Source organism: Phoca vitulina, unplaced genomic scaffold (assembly GCF_004348235.1).
Source record: "Phoca vitulina isolate PV1807 unplaced genomic scaffold, GSC_HSeal_1.0 scaffold25, whole genome shotgun sequence".
NCBI classification, from domain to species: Eukaryota; Metazoa; Chordata; class Mammalia; order Carnivora; family Phocidae; genus Phoca; species Phoca vitulina.
Window position 1 is genome coordinate 16,874,056 of NW_022589728.1, and position 18,905 is coordinate 16,892,960.

The 18,905-nt window shown below is 36.8% G+C and overlaps 1 protein-coding gene across 5 annotated transcripts in view; it reads right to left on the reverse strand.

Moving 5' to 3' along the window:
- The window catches only part of PDE7A (phosphodiesterase 7A), a 121,900-nt gene that overhangs the window by 41,705 nt on the left and 61,290 nt on the right, over positions 1 to 18,905 (reverse strand). The window lies entirely within an intron of this gene.

Consider the following 18,905-nt stretch of genomic DNA (forward strand, 5'->3'; position numbering starts at 1 on the left):
CATTCTTCCCCCTTGCACACACACATACACAAATGGATTCCCTATAATGATTAGAAGTAAAATTCTTATGCTGAAACAAGAAAAGAGCACTACAGAGAAAAAAAGGATATCAAGTTGAATAAGTAGTTATCATTTAGGGATATATGAAAAAGGTTACATGGGAACTAGAAACAGGAATGAGTGACTGTGAGAATTTGATTAGTACCCTTCATTCAGACAATTACTAAAAAGCTCACCCTCTGACCATGTTACATAAAATCTGGCCCTACTACCAATACCGTCATAAGCTCGTTCTGTAACTTGAGGCATGCCATTATTTATTTCCCAGCATAATACACAATAGATTAAAACTGTCTTTATTAAAGCCCAGCTTCCACCAGGCTAGGACTATTTATTTTAAGTCCCAGGCTTGTTCTAGTTTACATGGTTACCTACATTCCAATCCAGCTTAGAAAGCCAACAGGGCTCACTGAATTAATCAAGTTACTAATAAAGAGCTGTTAGCTCTGCTGGTTCTCTTCTAAAATATCACATTACCTCACTATGTGACCATGAACAAACTAATCAGCCTCCAAAAAACTAAATGAGTGTTGTTACTGAATGTTCATGGGAGTTACTTCCAGCCATCCATTCTTAGATTCTCTGGGCCAAAAAAGTGAAATGTGGGATAGCAGGCACATTTAGAAGCAATGTTTTCCCCTAATATTAGGAAGTAGACAGGAAATACAAGCAAGAGGTTAAGGAAACCAAAGGGCTGGAGAATCACACACGTTGAGCAGTCTTACTCCCGACAGTCCCAGACTCTCTTCTCTCTCATCCCAGTCACACGGCAAAGGACATCACTGATACTTAGTTCTGAGACAAAAGAGGTTTTTAAGAAAAAAGTCTTGGGATCTTGAGACCTGATCACTACTTGCTTTAATAGGTCCACAAGAGGGAGCCCTGTAGTCACTGTATCTGCCACCTTAAAAACGTAAATATCAACTTAGATGCATGGAATCATGAATTATCCTTGAAGATTGTTTAAAGAATGTTTTTTATTTATTTTTTAAAGATTTTATTTATTTATTTGATAGAGAGAGACACAGCAAGAAAGGGAACACAAGGAGGGTGAGTGGGAGAGGGAGAAGCAGGCCTCCCGTGACGTGGGGCTCGATCCCAGGACCCCAGGATCATGACCTGCCTGAGCCGAAGGCAGATGCTTAACAACTGAGCCACCCAGGGGCCCCTAAAGAATGTTTTTTTTTAAATTCAGTTCCAACTCAAGTCTAGGGCAATGTCATGGAATGGTAATTCAATAAAAAAAAACTGAAGACATTCTATATTCTAACCTCCCTTTAATTTTCCTAAACACACACACACACAAATATAGCCGTATCTGAAAGCCTCGTGTTAATACTGAATAATTACATTTATCAATGTCTCTGGGAAGACTTTTCTTGGAAGAATATTTATATTCAGCCTGTGTGGACACATGGGGAAAAAAAGAGCTGGGTGAATAAAGCCACAGTGAAGTCTTTAGTAGAGTAAGGAGTATGTGCTGATATGGAGAAGCAGCACAGCGGAGTGGATAAATACATGGGCTTGGGAGTCACACACCTGAGTCTGAATCCCAGCTCTGCCACTTTTACTAGTTTCGTGACATTAGGAAAGTTATGATTTAAGGTCTTTACAGTCTTCTCACCGTAAAATAGGCCACAAAGGACTGTTGTGAAAATTAACTGAGATAATACATGCAATATATCTTTCTGGGAAAGAATAAACACTTCAACATGAATGGCTATAATTATCATAGATTTCAAATATTTTTTTAGTTGAGGTATAACTGACCTGTAACATTAGTTTCAAGTTCAAATATTTTTAAACACATGACTTCACACTACTTATTTTAACAAAACCAAATTTATTGTTCATGATAGCATAACTTCATCCTGAAGACAACTGCATACTTTTATATATAGAAATAAATGCACACATTTAAAAGATTTCAATATGCATACAATTTCATTACTTTATTTTTTACGTATGTATGTGTGTGTATGTATGTATGTATGTATTTAAGCAGGCTCCATGCCCAGTGCAGAGCCCAACGTGGGGCTTGAACTCACGACCATGAGATCAAGACCTGAGCCAAGATCAAGAGTCGGATGCTCACCGACTAAGCCACCCACGTGCCCCCAATTTCATTACTTTAAAATGAGTATATAAGTAGTCCAAGCTTCAATACAAACCAAAGAAATAAACATGTTACTCATAACTTAAAATCAGATCAATGTTAACATGAGAATAAGCTGTATAATAAATATTCTTTCCCTTAAGCAATTCTTATAAACTAGTTTATGGAATTCAATGTTCACTTTGACAGGATTTGATACAATAATTGATATAAAACTCTTTTAAAGATTATTCTTACTATTGTTCTGGATTAGGCATTTCCATATTAGGATATGTGATATGTTGGATCTCTCTAATGTTCAAACTCAGGACTTGAACATAGCTCCTTATTGATTACATTTTTAATTACCTTCTTAGTGAACTGAGAAAGAAAAGAAAGTACACAAAGACGTACTGTGTGACATACAAAATAAAGCCTAAAGTTAAATCTCCTATTCCCCCAGTTCTCCCAAGCACAGTTAGAATTAAACTACCATTAAACTTCATTAAGATTAAGGTCCAGTCCATATTAGTTCCTTAATTTGTGCTATGAAGTTCAAAAAGATATCTAGGGGACAGAATATTCTATCAATTTGGGGCAACGAAGCAACAAAAATCAGTGGTTTTCAAAGGTAGACATTTCACAATCACCTGGAAACTAGGTAAATTTTTAAAAATGCACACATGTGGGGCAGAGTGCTCTGTTTCCTAATTCAATTCAACAGAGCAGTGCTCCTCTCTACAAGCTTCATAAGGGGATTGTTACAGGAAGTAGGAACATTCACGATAAAAAGGCAGGGGAAAAAAAAGACAAGATTATAGTTTCCTGTGATATCTTCGTGAACTATTATAGATATGTTGTTTACATTACATATTGTAGATATGATTTCAAGACAAATGAATGATTGGGAACAAACTAAAATTTAATAGAAATCCCAGACAAAATATGACCTTAGTCTACAATACCACAGCTGTAAGTAGAGGCTGGAATGCTTACATTTGTAATGAGACTAAATTACACGTGATGAATAGCTACATTAGCAGATCAAACAAATAATGGCTGAAGAAAATACGCTTGTAAATAGTAAAGTACTGGCCAGGTGGTACAGTAGGAAAGATAACAGGAAAAAGACTGTAACAAAGAAAAAGTCATGGTTGAGGGAAACACCAAGCAACAACTTTTATGGGCTTAAAGGGAAGAAGCAGGAAAAGCTACCGAATATAATACGATCTACCCTTGTGTGTTACTATATATTAAAGACTGAGATAATCTAAGACCATAAAATCAGTAAGACATGAGCTCTTAAACTCAAAATACACACAGAATCAGATGTTCTTTCTGATTATATAACAGTACAAAACAAGTACTGAAGTCTAACACAGCCCTGTTAGGAAGACAGGAAACAACCCCAAATCAAACACACATGAGGATCTAAGGGAAAGTTTAAGGAGTTTGTATGTTTTCATAGTGAGTCGTTACAATACAGACAACATGAGACAGCTCAGCAGAAGGGCAGCAACCAGCCTGAATTTGGTTAATAGTTTCAGATTATACTTAGAGAACTACAAGGGGGACCCTATAAAATCTAACTGGTGGAAGATACGGTTTTAGGCAACTTGATGCCATGGACCAGAGGCTGCCAGAGGCCAGGAACAAAAAGATAAGAGTAAGACTAAAAGCCTAGAAAAGTTCAAAGCTTTTAGGCTACAATATAAATATCCTGACAAGTTCCCTTGCTGCCCTAGTATGGGGTGGAGTAAAGTGCTAAAATGAATACAAAGCTCTAGATAATGGGTAAAACACATTTACACGGACTGGAACATTACCACGTGCCAGAAGTAAAAGAAAATGGAAAGAACTGCATTTACGTGGACATGAAAAAAAAAAAACAACTGTAAAAAGAACATATTCCTTGTATTACATCTTGTCTGATATTGGCAGAGAGACCATGCCTTCCAGTCTGGATGACGTCAGTAAGCTCTAGTGAATTCCATGAAAAGAAGTAACTGTCAAGCTGGCAGCTTCTGTTACTATTTAATAATGATGCCAGAATCTTTCAACCAAAAAACCAAACCTCATCAGATTTTCTAAATGCACACGCAGTTATAGCAGTTCTTTTACGTTTTAAAGATATTAGTATTTCTTATTATACAAGCTAAAAATCAAGTGTAACTAAAAGAATGATTCATTAAATTTAGGTACATACAATTTTAAAAGCAAACAAGAGATAAATTCTGACAAAATGTCAACAGAAAATTCATTTCATCGGGTCCAATAAATTGAAGACTCAAAATACTGTATTTCAACAGACCAGGTATAGACAAGTATTTGTAGTAATATTTGGGGCTTTTAATCCAGCCTACCAAAAGTAAGCCACCGTACTCAAAAGGAGGAAAGTGAAATGAGGAGTCTCCTGGTGGTCTCTAGAGTTGAGTGAAAGCAGAAATCTGCGCAAGCCTCTTGAGGATGGGCTGTCAAATTAAGGGATGATGCTCAAGAGCACAGGAGCCCAGAGTAGGGAGACACAGCTTCCGGGGCCCCTTGCTGTGTAAACTACTCTCCTGTGGGGCTCATGGCTCCACCAGCCCCTCACTCTCTCTAATCAAACAATTTCTCTCTCCCCCTCCTTCTTCTCACGCCCCATTATCTTTTCCTCCAATGTGTTAGGGTTACATATCACTCATTGTCACTAGGTGCCTAAAACGTAGAGTTTTCACAACATAAAATCAGGAGACTAGATAGGTTAAACTTAGTTGAATGAAGGACATCCAGAAGCAGTTTTTAAAAGCTAGAGGACCAGAAATCTGTACCTTCATGAAAGTAATTCCCAGATAGAGCAGGTCTGAGGGTTAGGGATCTTTTTACCTATTTTTTTAAAGATTATTTATTTAGTTATTTGACAGAGAGAGAGAGAGCACACAAGCAGGGGGAGCGGCAGAGGGAGAGGGAGAAGCAGGCTCCCTACTGAACAAGGAGCAGACTCAGGGCTCGATCCCAGGACCCTGGGATCATGACCTGAGCTGAAGGCAGACGCTTAACCGACTGAGCCACCCAGGCACCCCAGGGATCTTTTTAAAATGGGATGAAAGCTTAAGTTTCTCAGTAGGTCTCAAGAAACTGTTAACGCCAATATTTTCATATGTATGATACATTACCTTTTGTTCTAAAATGTAGCAGTTAATAAGAACAAAAACAAAGGTAAAAGAATGCTTCAGAAAATCCCTTTAGTGAGAGATGATACCTGGGAAAAATTTTTGATTTCTTGTCCCACAGAACCACGATAATACCTGATAAATTCACAAAGAAGTTAGCATGACCAGCCCACTAAAGCATCAGAAACAAAAGAGAAGGAGAAAAATCTAGTTAAGAATAAAAGCTTCTGGGGCGCCTGGGTGGCTCAGATGGTTAAGCATCTGCCTTCAGCTCAGGTCATGATCCCAGGGTCCTGGGATTGAGGCCCGCATCGGGCTCCTTGCTCAGTGCAGAGCCTGCTTATCCCTCTCCCTCTGTCATTCTCTCTGTTTGTGTTCTCTGGCTCTATCTCTCTGTCAAATAAATAAATAAAATCTTAAAAAAAAAAAAAAAAAGAATAAAAGCTTCTGTATAATACATCCATTTCAGGAAAAATTTAACTTAAAAATATAGAATTTACTGGTTAAAGCAGAATCTTTGCAACAAAGATGCCAGACCAATAACCCTGACTACAGATTTATACCAGATCTTTGGGAAACACTTTGTGGCAAAGAGGATTTGTGATCATCGAAATCCCTCCATCCTTTGTAACAATGAATACAAGTAAGTTTCGAATCATCCCAAAGTTCGAACTCTGTCAGTTCTGTATAAACAACCACAGATTTGGTCTAATACTAGTTAATTAACAAATATGTAATCTGAATAAAACCCATCCTTTTTAATAAGCACATGATTACCAAACTTTCCATTTGGAAATCACTTCAAAATACAGATATAAAAAAAAAAGTTGCAAACTAAAAACAGTACAAGGAACACCCTTTACTCAGATTTGTCACTGTTAACATTTTATTCCATTGCTTTAACATGTGCACAGCATGTGTGTGCGTGTGTGTGTGTGTACAATTCTCCTTCTGAACATCTGAGAGCAGGTTATAAACATTCTGGTCTTTTATTCCTAAATACTTCAGTCAATAGTACCACAATTTAATACATTTCCTATTATAAACAAAGCCAAAGTGAACATCTTTGGACATACATAACATTTACATATGATTATTCCCTTTGCATACATTTCTAGTGATGAAATAAAAGGAAAAAGATGCTTAAAACTCTTGATGCATACTGAGGAACTGCCCCCTTGAGACCGTCACAATGTTAGTCCATCACCAGCACTGGGGCGGACAGTTTAACCTCCTAAATTTGACAGGAATTTGTCAGTTTAGTAGTAAGGCTGAACAATGTTTCTGCATTTAAGGTCTTTCTGTGTTGAATTAATTTTCTTCTGTTGTTTCTTTATACCCTTTTGGAAAGACTCAAAAGTCAGAACTTGCTATAGAAGGCCTATGACAAATCATACTGTGAAGATAAATTTATGGGCCTTAAGAGAATAAGGATTTATGACAAAAGACAATCAAACGACAAAAACTCAAGGCAGAAAAACTTGTAATATCTACAGAATAAAATTACTGCTGAGGTCCTACTTACTACCTTTGGAGCCTGGAATTGTTCCCTAACTGGACAGCTCTCTGGAGAATTCACCTCGATACTGTAAACCCAAACACTGTTTATTATAAACTGTATTATAAAATATCTTTTTTTTTTTAAGATTTTATTTATTTATTTGAGAGAGAGAGAGAGAGAATGAGAGAGAGAGCACGAGGGGAGGAGGGTCAGAGGGAGAAGCAGACTCCCCGCTGAGCAGGGAGCCCGATGCTGGACTCGATCCAGGGACTCCAGGATCATGACCTGAGCCGAAGGCAGTCGCTCAACCAACTGAGCCACCCAGGCGCCCTGTATTATAAAATATCTTAACAGAAAAAAGCTCAATACTGCAGTGTAGATGTCTAATTTCCGGGTAAATTAGTAAAGATAATATGTCAACATGGAGAAAATCATAATCCAGAAATTAGTTACAACTATTCCAGCACTTAAATATCAGCACCTCACAGATACAACACATAGAACACAAAATTACTGGCAAAAAATAGTTTTAATTAATGTGCTAACAGCATCCTTCATCTCTTTACCTGTTGTGATGCATTTTCCCCTATATTTTAAGCTTTCCCTCTCTTTAGAAAGATCCAACTTTGGGTACAGAGTACAGGACAGATTGCAGGAGAGAAATCCTAAAAGTAAGGACAATGGTTAAGATAATACCAGAATAATCCCAGACAGTGGTGATAAAGGTCTGAATCAAGCAGGATAAGAGATAAAAGAAGACAGAGAGGAAAGAAGTATTTTCGGTTACAGAATACATGGAATTTAATACAGACTGGATTTAAGCATGAAAGAGCAGAAAGAGACAGGAATTTTACAACAGGGAAATTAAGAGTGACTTTAAGTTACAATCACAGAGATGAACAGAAGAGGTATTAAGGAGCTGTATATAGAGAGAATTCTAACTTCAATTTAATACACGTATCTAGAAGTTTGCAATTCGAACATCTAGAAACTATTTTAAATTCAGCTTGCAAGGTTTTGTACCACTGTGAAAAATAAAATATTATCTTTAAACTTATCCTGGAAAGCTGTTTAAGGGTAGGTAGGTGCCTTCGCCAAGTCTGAAGAAAAGGCTCCCAGGAGGCTCCTGGGAGATGGCTCATGGGAGGTTTTGGTCATAGCAGGAGCATGTGCTCACTCTGATTAGATCACATTTCACAAAACATACTAGATTTTTTTTTTTAAAGATTTTATTTATTTATTTGACAGAGAGAGCGAGAGAGCACAAGCAGGGGGAGGAGAAGGAGAGGGAGAAGCAGGCTCCCCCCACCGAGCAGGGAGCCCGACACGGTACTCGATCCCAGGACCCTGGGACCATGACCTGAGCCGAAGGCAGACGCCCAACCATCTGAGCCACCCAGGCGCCCCTAGATTAAGATTTTTTAAGAATTCTGAGCTCTGTGATAAACAGTACCCACACTACCAGTAGGAAAAAATGATTCATTTTTTTCTATTAAAAAAAACCCTCCAAATTTTATTATCATTTTGGCTTAGAGATATTGTTTTGCAGTAACTACAGGACCCAATTCTACAGTGAGTCAATTTTCCAACTACAACCTAGAGTCTTAGACATTTGTCACTTTTTGTAAACAACCAGCATAATGAGGTCAAGAGTTGTAAGATACCATACCACACAGTTCCTACACTGGATCTAAATCACTAGATCAGGATCTAAGTGTAAGTCCCCAAATCCAATTTAACACCTTCAAGCCTGGTACTGCTTCATATTGTTTTCAACCATTCTATGTCATTAGGTTTCATTTTTTACCTAATCTGAGCATCTTCATCTCTTAGAAGGAATATCTCATCCCTTTACCTTTATTACTATCATCAATATCTTTTGTCTGCTCTCATTTTGTCCTTCAGATGTTACATTATTTGCTCCTGGTTTTGTTATGATTTAGAAGGTATCCATCCTATTTTAATTCCACTAGAGATTACTTCCAACAATTTGATCATTTCCAACTTCCCCTCCCAACAAAATGTCCAATTATGTCCCTAATTTAAATCGACACTTTATAACCATTATATTTTTCAAATCCTCTATTTCATTAAATTCAGTAAAACACAAGGGGTTATACTAGAAACTCCCAATACAACTGTACCTTTCTTTATATAATGTCAATATTTAGATTTAACCTTTTTACTGATATCCCTAATTCATAGCCAATTTGGTATATTACAATATTTAAAAGTAATTTTATTTAATCTTTTCATGATAATACATTCACATGAATCAATATTCAAAAGTGTCTACAACAAAAAATTTCTTTTTCTTTCATTTTCTCAAGACACCCATTTCCTCCCAGAAGCAATGAATGTATTGCTACAAACCCCCCCCCCCAAAACCTAGATCTTAAGTCATGCTTGTGTTCCTCCCTAAAACAAACCCACAAAGGCTGGGCTATTGTTCTTTTATGCTGTTGGAATCCTTTTTGCTAATATTTTTTGAACATTTTTTTACAGACATTTATAGTAAGAGTATACTTGCTTCTTAAAAACAATCATCAGTCTTTTAAAGATCCCAAAAGAATTTGCCTATAAAATCTCTAGCCCTCATGATTTGAGAGAGGTAACTCTTGTGCAACTTTCTCAGACATGCTGCTTTTCACAACTCCCTTACACTCTTTTAAATATTGACTGCACCAAAGGGCTTTAGCTCATGTGAGTTACAGCTATTGATATTTACCATGATAGAAATTAAAACAAAATTTGTAAATACTTGTTATTTCATTTTATTATTTTTTTATTTTTTTATTTTTTTAAAGATTTTATTTATTTATTCATGAGAGACAGAGAGAGAGAGAGAAGCAGGCTCCCAAGGAGCAGGGAGCCCGATGTGGGACTCGATCCCAGGACCCTGGGATCATGACCTGAGCCGAAGGCAGACGCTTAACCATCTGAGCCACCCAGGCGCCCATTTGTTATTTCATTTTAAAATAACATAATAGGACTTTCAGTTTCTGTAGCCACATAAAAGAAGCTTGGAAGCTCTTGCTCCGTCCTAATAATAGTAAAAAGCTGAAGAGACTGAAAAATCAACAACTCTTCTAGGATCCATAAGAGAGGTGAGGACACAGGGCAAACCACTGCCCTCAAGATTGCAGGGACCGGGGCGCCTGGGTGGCTCAGTTGGTTAAGCGACTGCCTTCGGCTCAGGTCATGATCCTGGAGTCCCGGGATCGAGTCCCGCATCGGGCTCCCTGCTCGGCAGGGACTCTGCTTCTCCCTCCGACCCTCCTCCCTCTCATGCTCTCTGTCTCTCATTCTCTCTCTCTCTCTCAAATAAATAAATAAAATCTTTAAAAAAAAAAAAAAAAAAAAAAGATTGCAGGGACCAACAGATGATTAGAGAGAATAACAATTTACTAGAGCACAGACTCACAGACAGAAACCTCCTTGGGAACAAGTACCAGGGGAGGGAGATCTGAACTATAACTGATGAATTTCTGAAAGCTCAGTGTGGACAACTCTGAAACCCAGTCATGGGGAAGCCGAACATTTTGTGAGATTTACTTCCAGTGGTCTGACTAGATTCTCAGAGTAAATGTCTGCCAAAACTCACACAAGAATAAACAGATGTTCTGAATAGGCCTATATTTAAGAAATGGAATTAATAATTAATAACCTTCTAAAACAGCAAATACCAGGCCCAGATGGGTTCACTGGTGAATTCTGGTGAACCTTTAAGGAAGAAATTATACCAAGTCTCCACAATCTCTTTCAAAAGACTGAAACAGAGGAAAAGAATACTTCTAATTCACTCTGTGAGGCCAGCATTATTCTAATACTAAAACCAGGCACAGGTGTTCTAAGAAAAAGAAAACTACAGACCAGTATCTCTTATGTGTAGAGGTGCGAAAATCCTCAAGAAAATATCAGCAAATTAAATCCAAAAAAGTATTGAAAGAATTATACACTATAACCACGTGGAATTTATCCCAAGTATGCAGGGCTGGTTCAACATTAAAAAACCAGTTAATGTAATCCAACAAGTCAACAGACTTAAAAACAAAACAAAACAAAAAAAACCATGATCATACCAATAAATGCAGAAAAAGCACTTGGCAAAATCCAACACTCGTTCATGATAAAAACTCTTAGTAAACTAGGAACATAGGGAATGTTCTCAACTTGATAAAGAATGTCTACAAAAACCCCACAATGAAAATACTTAATGGTGAGACACTTGGAAGTTTTCTACTAAGATTAGGTAGAAGGCAAGGATATCCCCTCTTACCATTCTTTTTAACATCATATTAGAAGTCCTAGCTAATGCAATAAGAAAAGAAAAGAAAACATATGCAGACTGGGGAGGAAGAAACAAAACTTCCTTTGCTCACAGATGACATGACTGTCTATACAGAAAATCAGAAAGAATAAATAAACAAACAAACAAAAAAACACTCCTGAAACTAATAAACAATTATTACCGCAACACTGCAGGACACAGGTTAATAAAGAAAAGTTCACTGCTTTCTTATATACCAGCAATAAACAAATGGTATTTGAAATTAAAAAAACAATACCATTTACATTAGCACCCCCCAAAATGAAACACTTAGATATAAATCTAACAAAATATGCATAAGATCTATATGAGGAAAATTACAAAACTGGGATGAAAGAAATCAAAAAAGAACTAAATAAATGGAGAGATATTCCAAGTTCATGGATAGGAAGATTCAATACTGACAAGATGTCAGTTCTTCCCAACTTGATCCATAGTTTCAATGCAATCCCAATCAAAATCTCAGTAAGTTATCTTGTGGATATCAACAAATTAATTCTAAAGTTTACACTGAGTGGCAAAAGACCCAGACTAGCCAACTCATTATTGAAGGAGAAAAACTAAGTTGGAAGACTGACATGACCTGACTTCCAGACTTACTATAAAGCTACAAAAATCGACAGTGTGGTATTGGCAAAAGAACAAATAGATCAGTAGAACAAGGTAGAAAGCCCAGAAATAAACCCACATAAATATAGTCACTGATCTTTGACAAAGGAGAAAAAGCAATACACTGGAGCAAACATAGTCTCTTCAACAAAAAGTGCTGGAACAACTGGACATCCACATGCAAAAACAATGAATCTAAACACACACCTTACATCCTTCACAAAAACTAATTCAAAATGGATCAGAGACCTTAATATAAAATACAAAACTAAAGAACTCCTAGAAGATAACACAGGAGAAAATCTAGACAGCCTTGGGTATGGAAATGCCTTTTTAGAAACAACACCAAAGACATGCATGATCCATGAAAGAAATTGGTTTTAGATGGACTTCATTAAAATTAAAAACTTCTGGGCGCCTGGGTGGCTCAGTTGGTTAAGCAACTGCCTTCGGCTCAGGTCATGATCCTCGAGTCCCGGTATCGAGTCCCACATCAGGCTCCCTGCTCAGCAGGGAGTCTGCTTCTCCCTCTGACCCTCTTCCCTCTCGTGTTCTCTATCTCTCATTCTCTCTCTAATAAATTTAAATAAAATCTTAAAAAAAAAATTAAAATTGTTTAAAAAAAATTAAAAACTTCTGCTCTGCAAAAGACAGTGTCAAGAGAATGAGAAGACAAGCCACAAAATGGCAGATATTTGCAAAAGTCACATCTGATAAAGGACTACTATCCAAAGTGTGCAAAGAACTCAAAATTCTACAAGAAAACCATTTGATTAAAAAATGGGCCAAAACCTGGACACCTCATCAAAGATACTCAGATGGCAGACAAGCATATGAAAAGATGATCCACAGGGAATTTCAAATTAAAATGAGATACCACTACCTACATATATTAGAATGGCTAAAATCCAGAACACTCAGAACACCAAATGCTGATGTGAATATGGAGCAACAGAAATTCCCATTCACTACTGGTAGGAATACAAAATGGTCCAGCCACTTTGGAAGACAGTTTGACAGTTTCTTACAAAACTAAACATACTTTATGTCATATAACCCAGCAATCACATTCCTTGGTATTTACCCAAAGAAGTCACATCCACACAAAAACCTGCACATGGATGTTTGGAGCAGCTTTATTCATAAGTGACAAAACCTGGAAGCAACAAAGATGTCCTTCAGTAGGTGAAAGGATAAATAAGCTTGGTACATCCAGACAATGGAATATTATTCAGTGCTAAAAAGAAATAAGCTATCAAGTCATGAAAAGATAAGGAGTAACCTAAAATGCATATTATCCATGTGAAAGAAGCCAATCTGAAAAGGCTTTTTATCAGTGTGATTCCAACTATATGACATTCTGGAAAAGGCAAAGCTATGGATGAAGTAAAAAGATCAGTAGTTGCCAATGGCTGGGAAAAGGGGGAATGAATAGGTGGAGCACAAAGGATTTTTACGGCACTGAAAATACTCTGTATACTATAACAATGGATACATGTCATTATATATTTGTTCAAATCCATAGAACGTACAACACCTGGAATGAACCCTAATGTAAACCACGGACTTTGGGTGATTATGATGTGTCAATGTAGCTTCATCAGTTATAACAAACATATCACACTATTTGGTGATGTTGATAGTAGAGAGGCTATGCATTTGTGGTGTGGGGATTATGTGGGAAATCTCTGTACTTCCTCTCAATTTTGCTCTCAACCTAAAAATGTGCTAAAAAAATAAAGTTTTTCAAAAAATGTAATAAACCCATGTTAACATAAATAACATTTTTACTTAAAAAAAGTATTTTCCTAAACAAAAAATTAGTAATAATAAGCAGTCTAGTTTTATTCTTTAATTTCCCTTGTATCTGTGAGAATGCCACCCTGCCTCCACTTAGTTTTTAAGTATTCGTATTAGCTTAATTTAATCCATTGATTAAGTCAGCCAGTAGTTTATTTCGTTGTAAAGAACCAGGCCTTAGTTTATTTTTATTTTAGTTTTTTAACTCATTGATTTCTGGTTTTTATCTTTACTAATTGCTATCTTCATTTTTTCTTAGGTGTACTTTCTTATTCTTTTTCTAACTTCTTGAACTTGACTAACTCATTTATTTCACTTTCTCATTTATTAATGTAAATATTTTTAATGCTATGAATTTTCCTGTAAGCACTGCTTTAACTGAATTTCATCTGAATTTTCACAGGTTTTTATGTGTAGTCTTTAGTTACCGCTTTTTAAAAGTCTGCGAAGTCAGTTACCACCTCCTCTTTGACTCAAGAAGTATTTATTTCAGAACTTAAAAATTTCCATGTGGCCAGGTCTTTTTGTTTTCTAGTCTCGGCTATTAATTTCCGTCTTTAGTGATCCTACTTCCCCTGTCAGCTGCCCCTCTCTCTTTCCTTTTCTTTGCAGCGGAAGTCTCCAACGGAATTGTCTGTACTGGCTACATCTATCTACTTGTTCTCTTAAATTCATTTAATCATCAGGTTTCCCGTACCAGCACCTCCACATTACTAAATCAGTTCTTATTCCTCATCTTATCTGACTTATCAGTATAATCTGGAAAACTACACCCAAATTTGATTTTTTCATGTATGGTGTGAATAAGGGGTCAAGATTAATTTTTTTCCCAAATGGGTAGCCAACTGATTCAACACCATTTATTTAAAAGTAATCTTTTCCAGGCTGCATTACCATATTTGTCACAAATCAAAACCCCACAATGTGTGTGAATCTGTTTCTGAACTTTACAAGTGTTTTATTATCCTATTTGTCAGGCTTTGAACCAATATCACCCTAGTTTAAAATTATAACTATATAAGTCTTTGTATCTGGGAAGAGTAACTTTTTTTTTTTTTAAGTAGGCTCCACGCTCAGCGTGCAGCTTGAACTCATGACCCTGAGATTAAGACCCGAGCTGAGATCAAGAGTCAGACACTTAACTGACTAAGCCACCCAGGCACCCCTAGGAGGAGTAACTTCTGTAACATGGTTCTTATTTTTCTGATTGTCCTGACTAATTTGGGCTCTTCCTTCCTTTCTTTCCTTTTTTTTTTTTAAGATTTTTTTTTTTTTTTAAGTGATCTCTACACCCAAACCAGGGCTCAAACTTACAACCCTGAGATCAAGGATCACATGCTCCACTGACTCAGTCAGCGAGGCACCCCTAGGCTTTTTCAATTTTTATATAGATTTTATAATCAGTGTGTCAATTCAACCAAAGAGAAAAAAAACCTGCTGGGATTTTTACTGTGATTTCACTAAACCTATAGGTCACTTCAAGAAATCTAACATCTTCAAAATACTGAATCTTCCAACCCATGAACAACAGTATATATTACCATTTATTTAGGTCTTCTTTTCCTCTGTAGTATCTTTTTTCTATGCAGTTTTTTTTTTTAAGATTTTATTTATTCATGAGAGACAGACAGAGAGAGAGAGAGAGAAAGAGAGAGAGAGAGAGAGAGGCAGAGGGAGAAGCAGGCTCCCCAAGGAGCAGGGAGCCCGATGCGGCACTCGATCCCAGGACCCCGGGATCATAACCTGAGTTGAAGGCAGACGCTTAGCCATCTGAGCCACCCAGGCTCCCCTCTATGCAGTTTTCTATGCAGAGTCATACACATCTTTTGTTAGACTGATCCCTACATATTTGATCTTTTGTTGATATAAATTTAAATTGTTATTTCAATTTTTGTCAATGCTGCTTTATAAAAATACAACTATGTACTGACTTTGTACCAAGCAAAGTTGCTACAGTCACTTATTACTCCCAATAGTTTTCTAAGTACATAATCATGTCATCCATAAATGATAACACTTATATACTTCTTCTTTCCTAATCCTTATATCTTCTGTTTCTTTTCCTTGAATTATTGTACTGAAAACTACAAACTCCAAAACAATATTGAATAGAAAAGGTGATAAATGATATCTCTATATACTGGTCTTTCCATGACTTTTGTCCTTTATTCTATTAATACGGTGAATTACAATGACTGGTTTTTGAATGTTAAGCCAACCTTATATTTCCGGGAAAATACAAATTGGGTCAAATATATTTTTTCCAATAAACTGCAGATTTAATTTGATAGTATGTTACTCAGAATGTTTCATCTATATTTGTGAGTGGTAGTGGCTATAATTTCCTATTCTTGTCATATCCTTGTCGGGTTTTAGTATCAAGATTATGCTGGCTTTACATAATAAGTTATGAAGTATGTCCTTTTCCTCTTATTCTCTATAAGAGTTTGTTTGTGGGTGAAATTTTAGTTTGACATTTATTTTTTTCCATCACTCTGAAGCTATCTTTCCTTTGTCTTCTAGCTTCTTAGTTTCTGCTGAAAACGAAACAGAATCTGTTTCTGGCAATCTCATAGCTGTTCCTTTGAAGGTAATAATTTTCTTTCTCTCTCACTACTTTTTTTTCCTTCTCACTACTTTTTTTTTTTTAATTAATTTATTTATTTTACTTTTCCATTTTGGAAAAGAGCTTATTCTCAGGTTTAAAATGCTCCATATATATATTTTTAAGTTTTTATTTAAATTTGTTAGTTAACATACAGTGTAATATTAGTTTCAGGTGTACAATATGGTGAATCAACACTTCGATACATCACCGGTGCTCATGACAACAAGCGCACTCCTTAATCCCCATCTTCTATTTCACCCATTGCCCCAATCCCCCCACCTGCCCTCTGGTAACCATCAGCTTGTTCTCTATAGTTAAGAGTCTGTTTCTTGGTTTGCTCCCTCTTTTTCTTTTTCCCCCTTTGTTCGTTTGTTTTGTTTCTTAAATTCCACATATGAGTGAAAGCATTTCTCTTTGATTTTGGTTTTCAGTTATACTATGCTAATACACTGTGATTTTCTTTTAATGTTACTGTACTTAAGATTCATAATCCTTCTTGAATGTGTACCTTAATGTGTTTAATCAAGCTTTAGAGATAACTTGATCATCTTTTCAAAGACTACTTTTACTCTAATTTCCCATTCCTTTCCTGGGACCCTAAAGACCTTTTCAACATATTTGGTGCCAGATTAAGGATAGAAGATTAACATTTTTGACCTTACTCCCTTTGACAAGTGGGATCTATGTCCCCTGTGCATGCATCTGGGCAAGCTGTGTCACACAGCTGATAAAAAGAATATGAAAATGTGATGTTGTGCCAGTGTCCATGCCCATATCGTCAGGGACCAGGTGTTCCCATACTTCCTCTCTCTCTGAATGCTTGCTCTGGGGCAAGACAGCAGCTGTCATGGAAGAGGTCCAACTCCTGTGACACTGCCATTTATGGAAAGAAAGAAATGCTGGCCAGCCCCAGAAATTCCAGCCACCCTACCCTGGCACCAGATATAAGAGTGCAGAAGTCATCTTAGATGTTCCAGCCCCAGGAGAGGACATGTGGAGAAAAAACAAGGCCCCAGATATACAGACCTCGTGGAGCCATCCCAGCTCTCTCTAGCTGTTTGAACTACCCTAGTTGAAGATCAAAACACTGTGGAACACAGACAAATCGAAACGGATATGCTGACTAAATTCCTGACCCTCAGAATCATGAACATAAAAAAAAAAAAGTGTTGTTTTATGCCAGTAAGTTTGGAGTCATTTGTTACTACTGGGAGCAGTAATCCTCCACAGAGGACACTCCTGAGTGTCCCTGCACATTCTTGCTGGGTGTGACAAGAATCCCAAGCTCTGACCAGATCCTTATCCAGGCCATTTCTTGTGTTTGCAGCTAGCAACCTTGAGGGACAAGTAACATCTTTTTCTGGGACAAAGAGCAGTATTACTGTAAAAGGGGTATATTCCCCAAGTTCGCGGAGGTAATGCAAATTCACTGTGTGCACAGTATCCACATAAAACCCTCCGTGTTGCCATTGCAGGATGTGCTGGGGCTAGAAGAACTGACATAATATTATGTTCATGTTGCTTGCTATGCCATGAATAATAAAGTCATTTGTCTCTGACCTAGGAGTCTTGTGTCTTCCGCCAGCAACCAGGAAGCAATTACAGGCTAATTTATTTGTTAACTTATAAGGTAAAATCTTAAGGTTCTTCACGATTCTTGACAGATACAGAGCAATCAACAACTAGAACATATTCTATATGTCTTTTCTATCTTTTGCTTGTATTTCATTCTAAATTATTTCCTTCTGACCTAATATCCCAATCCACTAATTCTCTCTGCATTTTGGTCTTATTTGCTGTTAACACCATCTCCAATGAGTTCTTATTTAAGGTATGTTATTTTTCAGTCTTAAATTTCCATTTCTTTTTTTTTTTCTTCACAATTTGCAGTCCTCTACTGAAATTCTTAATCAGGTCTTTTTTCCCCAACAGCAAATTATGTTTAGTTATTTTGAAGCTCATGTAAAATAATTCCATCATTAGAATTTCCTATGGATGTTTCTACTGTTGTTTCCTTTTCATTTTTCATCACACTGCCTTATCTCCTTTTGCCTTTTTTATTTTTAATTCAGTGCTTGATATTGCATATGAAAAATTTAGAGGTAATTTGAGACTCAGGGTAATGTTACCTTCCTTCAAAGAGGATTAACATTTACTTCAAGTAGGTGGCTAGAGGTACTGAAGTCACAGATCACCTTGATCTAATCACGGATTGAGACATTTCATAGCTGGGATTTATTTCTAAGGTACAGTACTTTGGGGTTCCAAATGGAGCACAGAGGGTTTACCAGGACCAATGCCCCAACCTTGGTGGGATATCAACAGCTGTTTTTGTTTTTTTAGCCTTAAGTGTCCATCAGAAACTCTGCTCAGCTTCTCATCCACCTTTCCCAGAATTGACAGATGCTACTAAGGGGGAAAGTAGCCCAAATGCCAGATTCATCTCTGTCTTAACAGCATTCTGATATACTCAAATACATGTCTTCCATATTTTGTCCAGTTTTTCTTGTTTTTTTTCTTTTAAATGGAGTGTTAATGCAAATAATTTATCCAACATTTCCAAAAGTGGAGCTCCTCCAGAAACAGATAATGTGTTTACTATTTAAGGGTTTTAGAAGTTCTGTTTTTTCCATTTTCTCCATTGTGGGCCAGACCCACACAATGTTTGTTTTCAAAATATGCATTCTATGAAACATCTTTAAAGGTGGCAGAGTATTTTCAAATAAACCAGGATACACCTTGTTAACTAT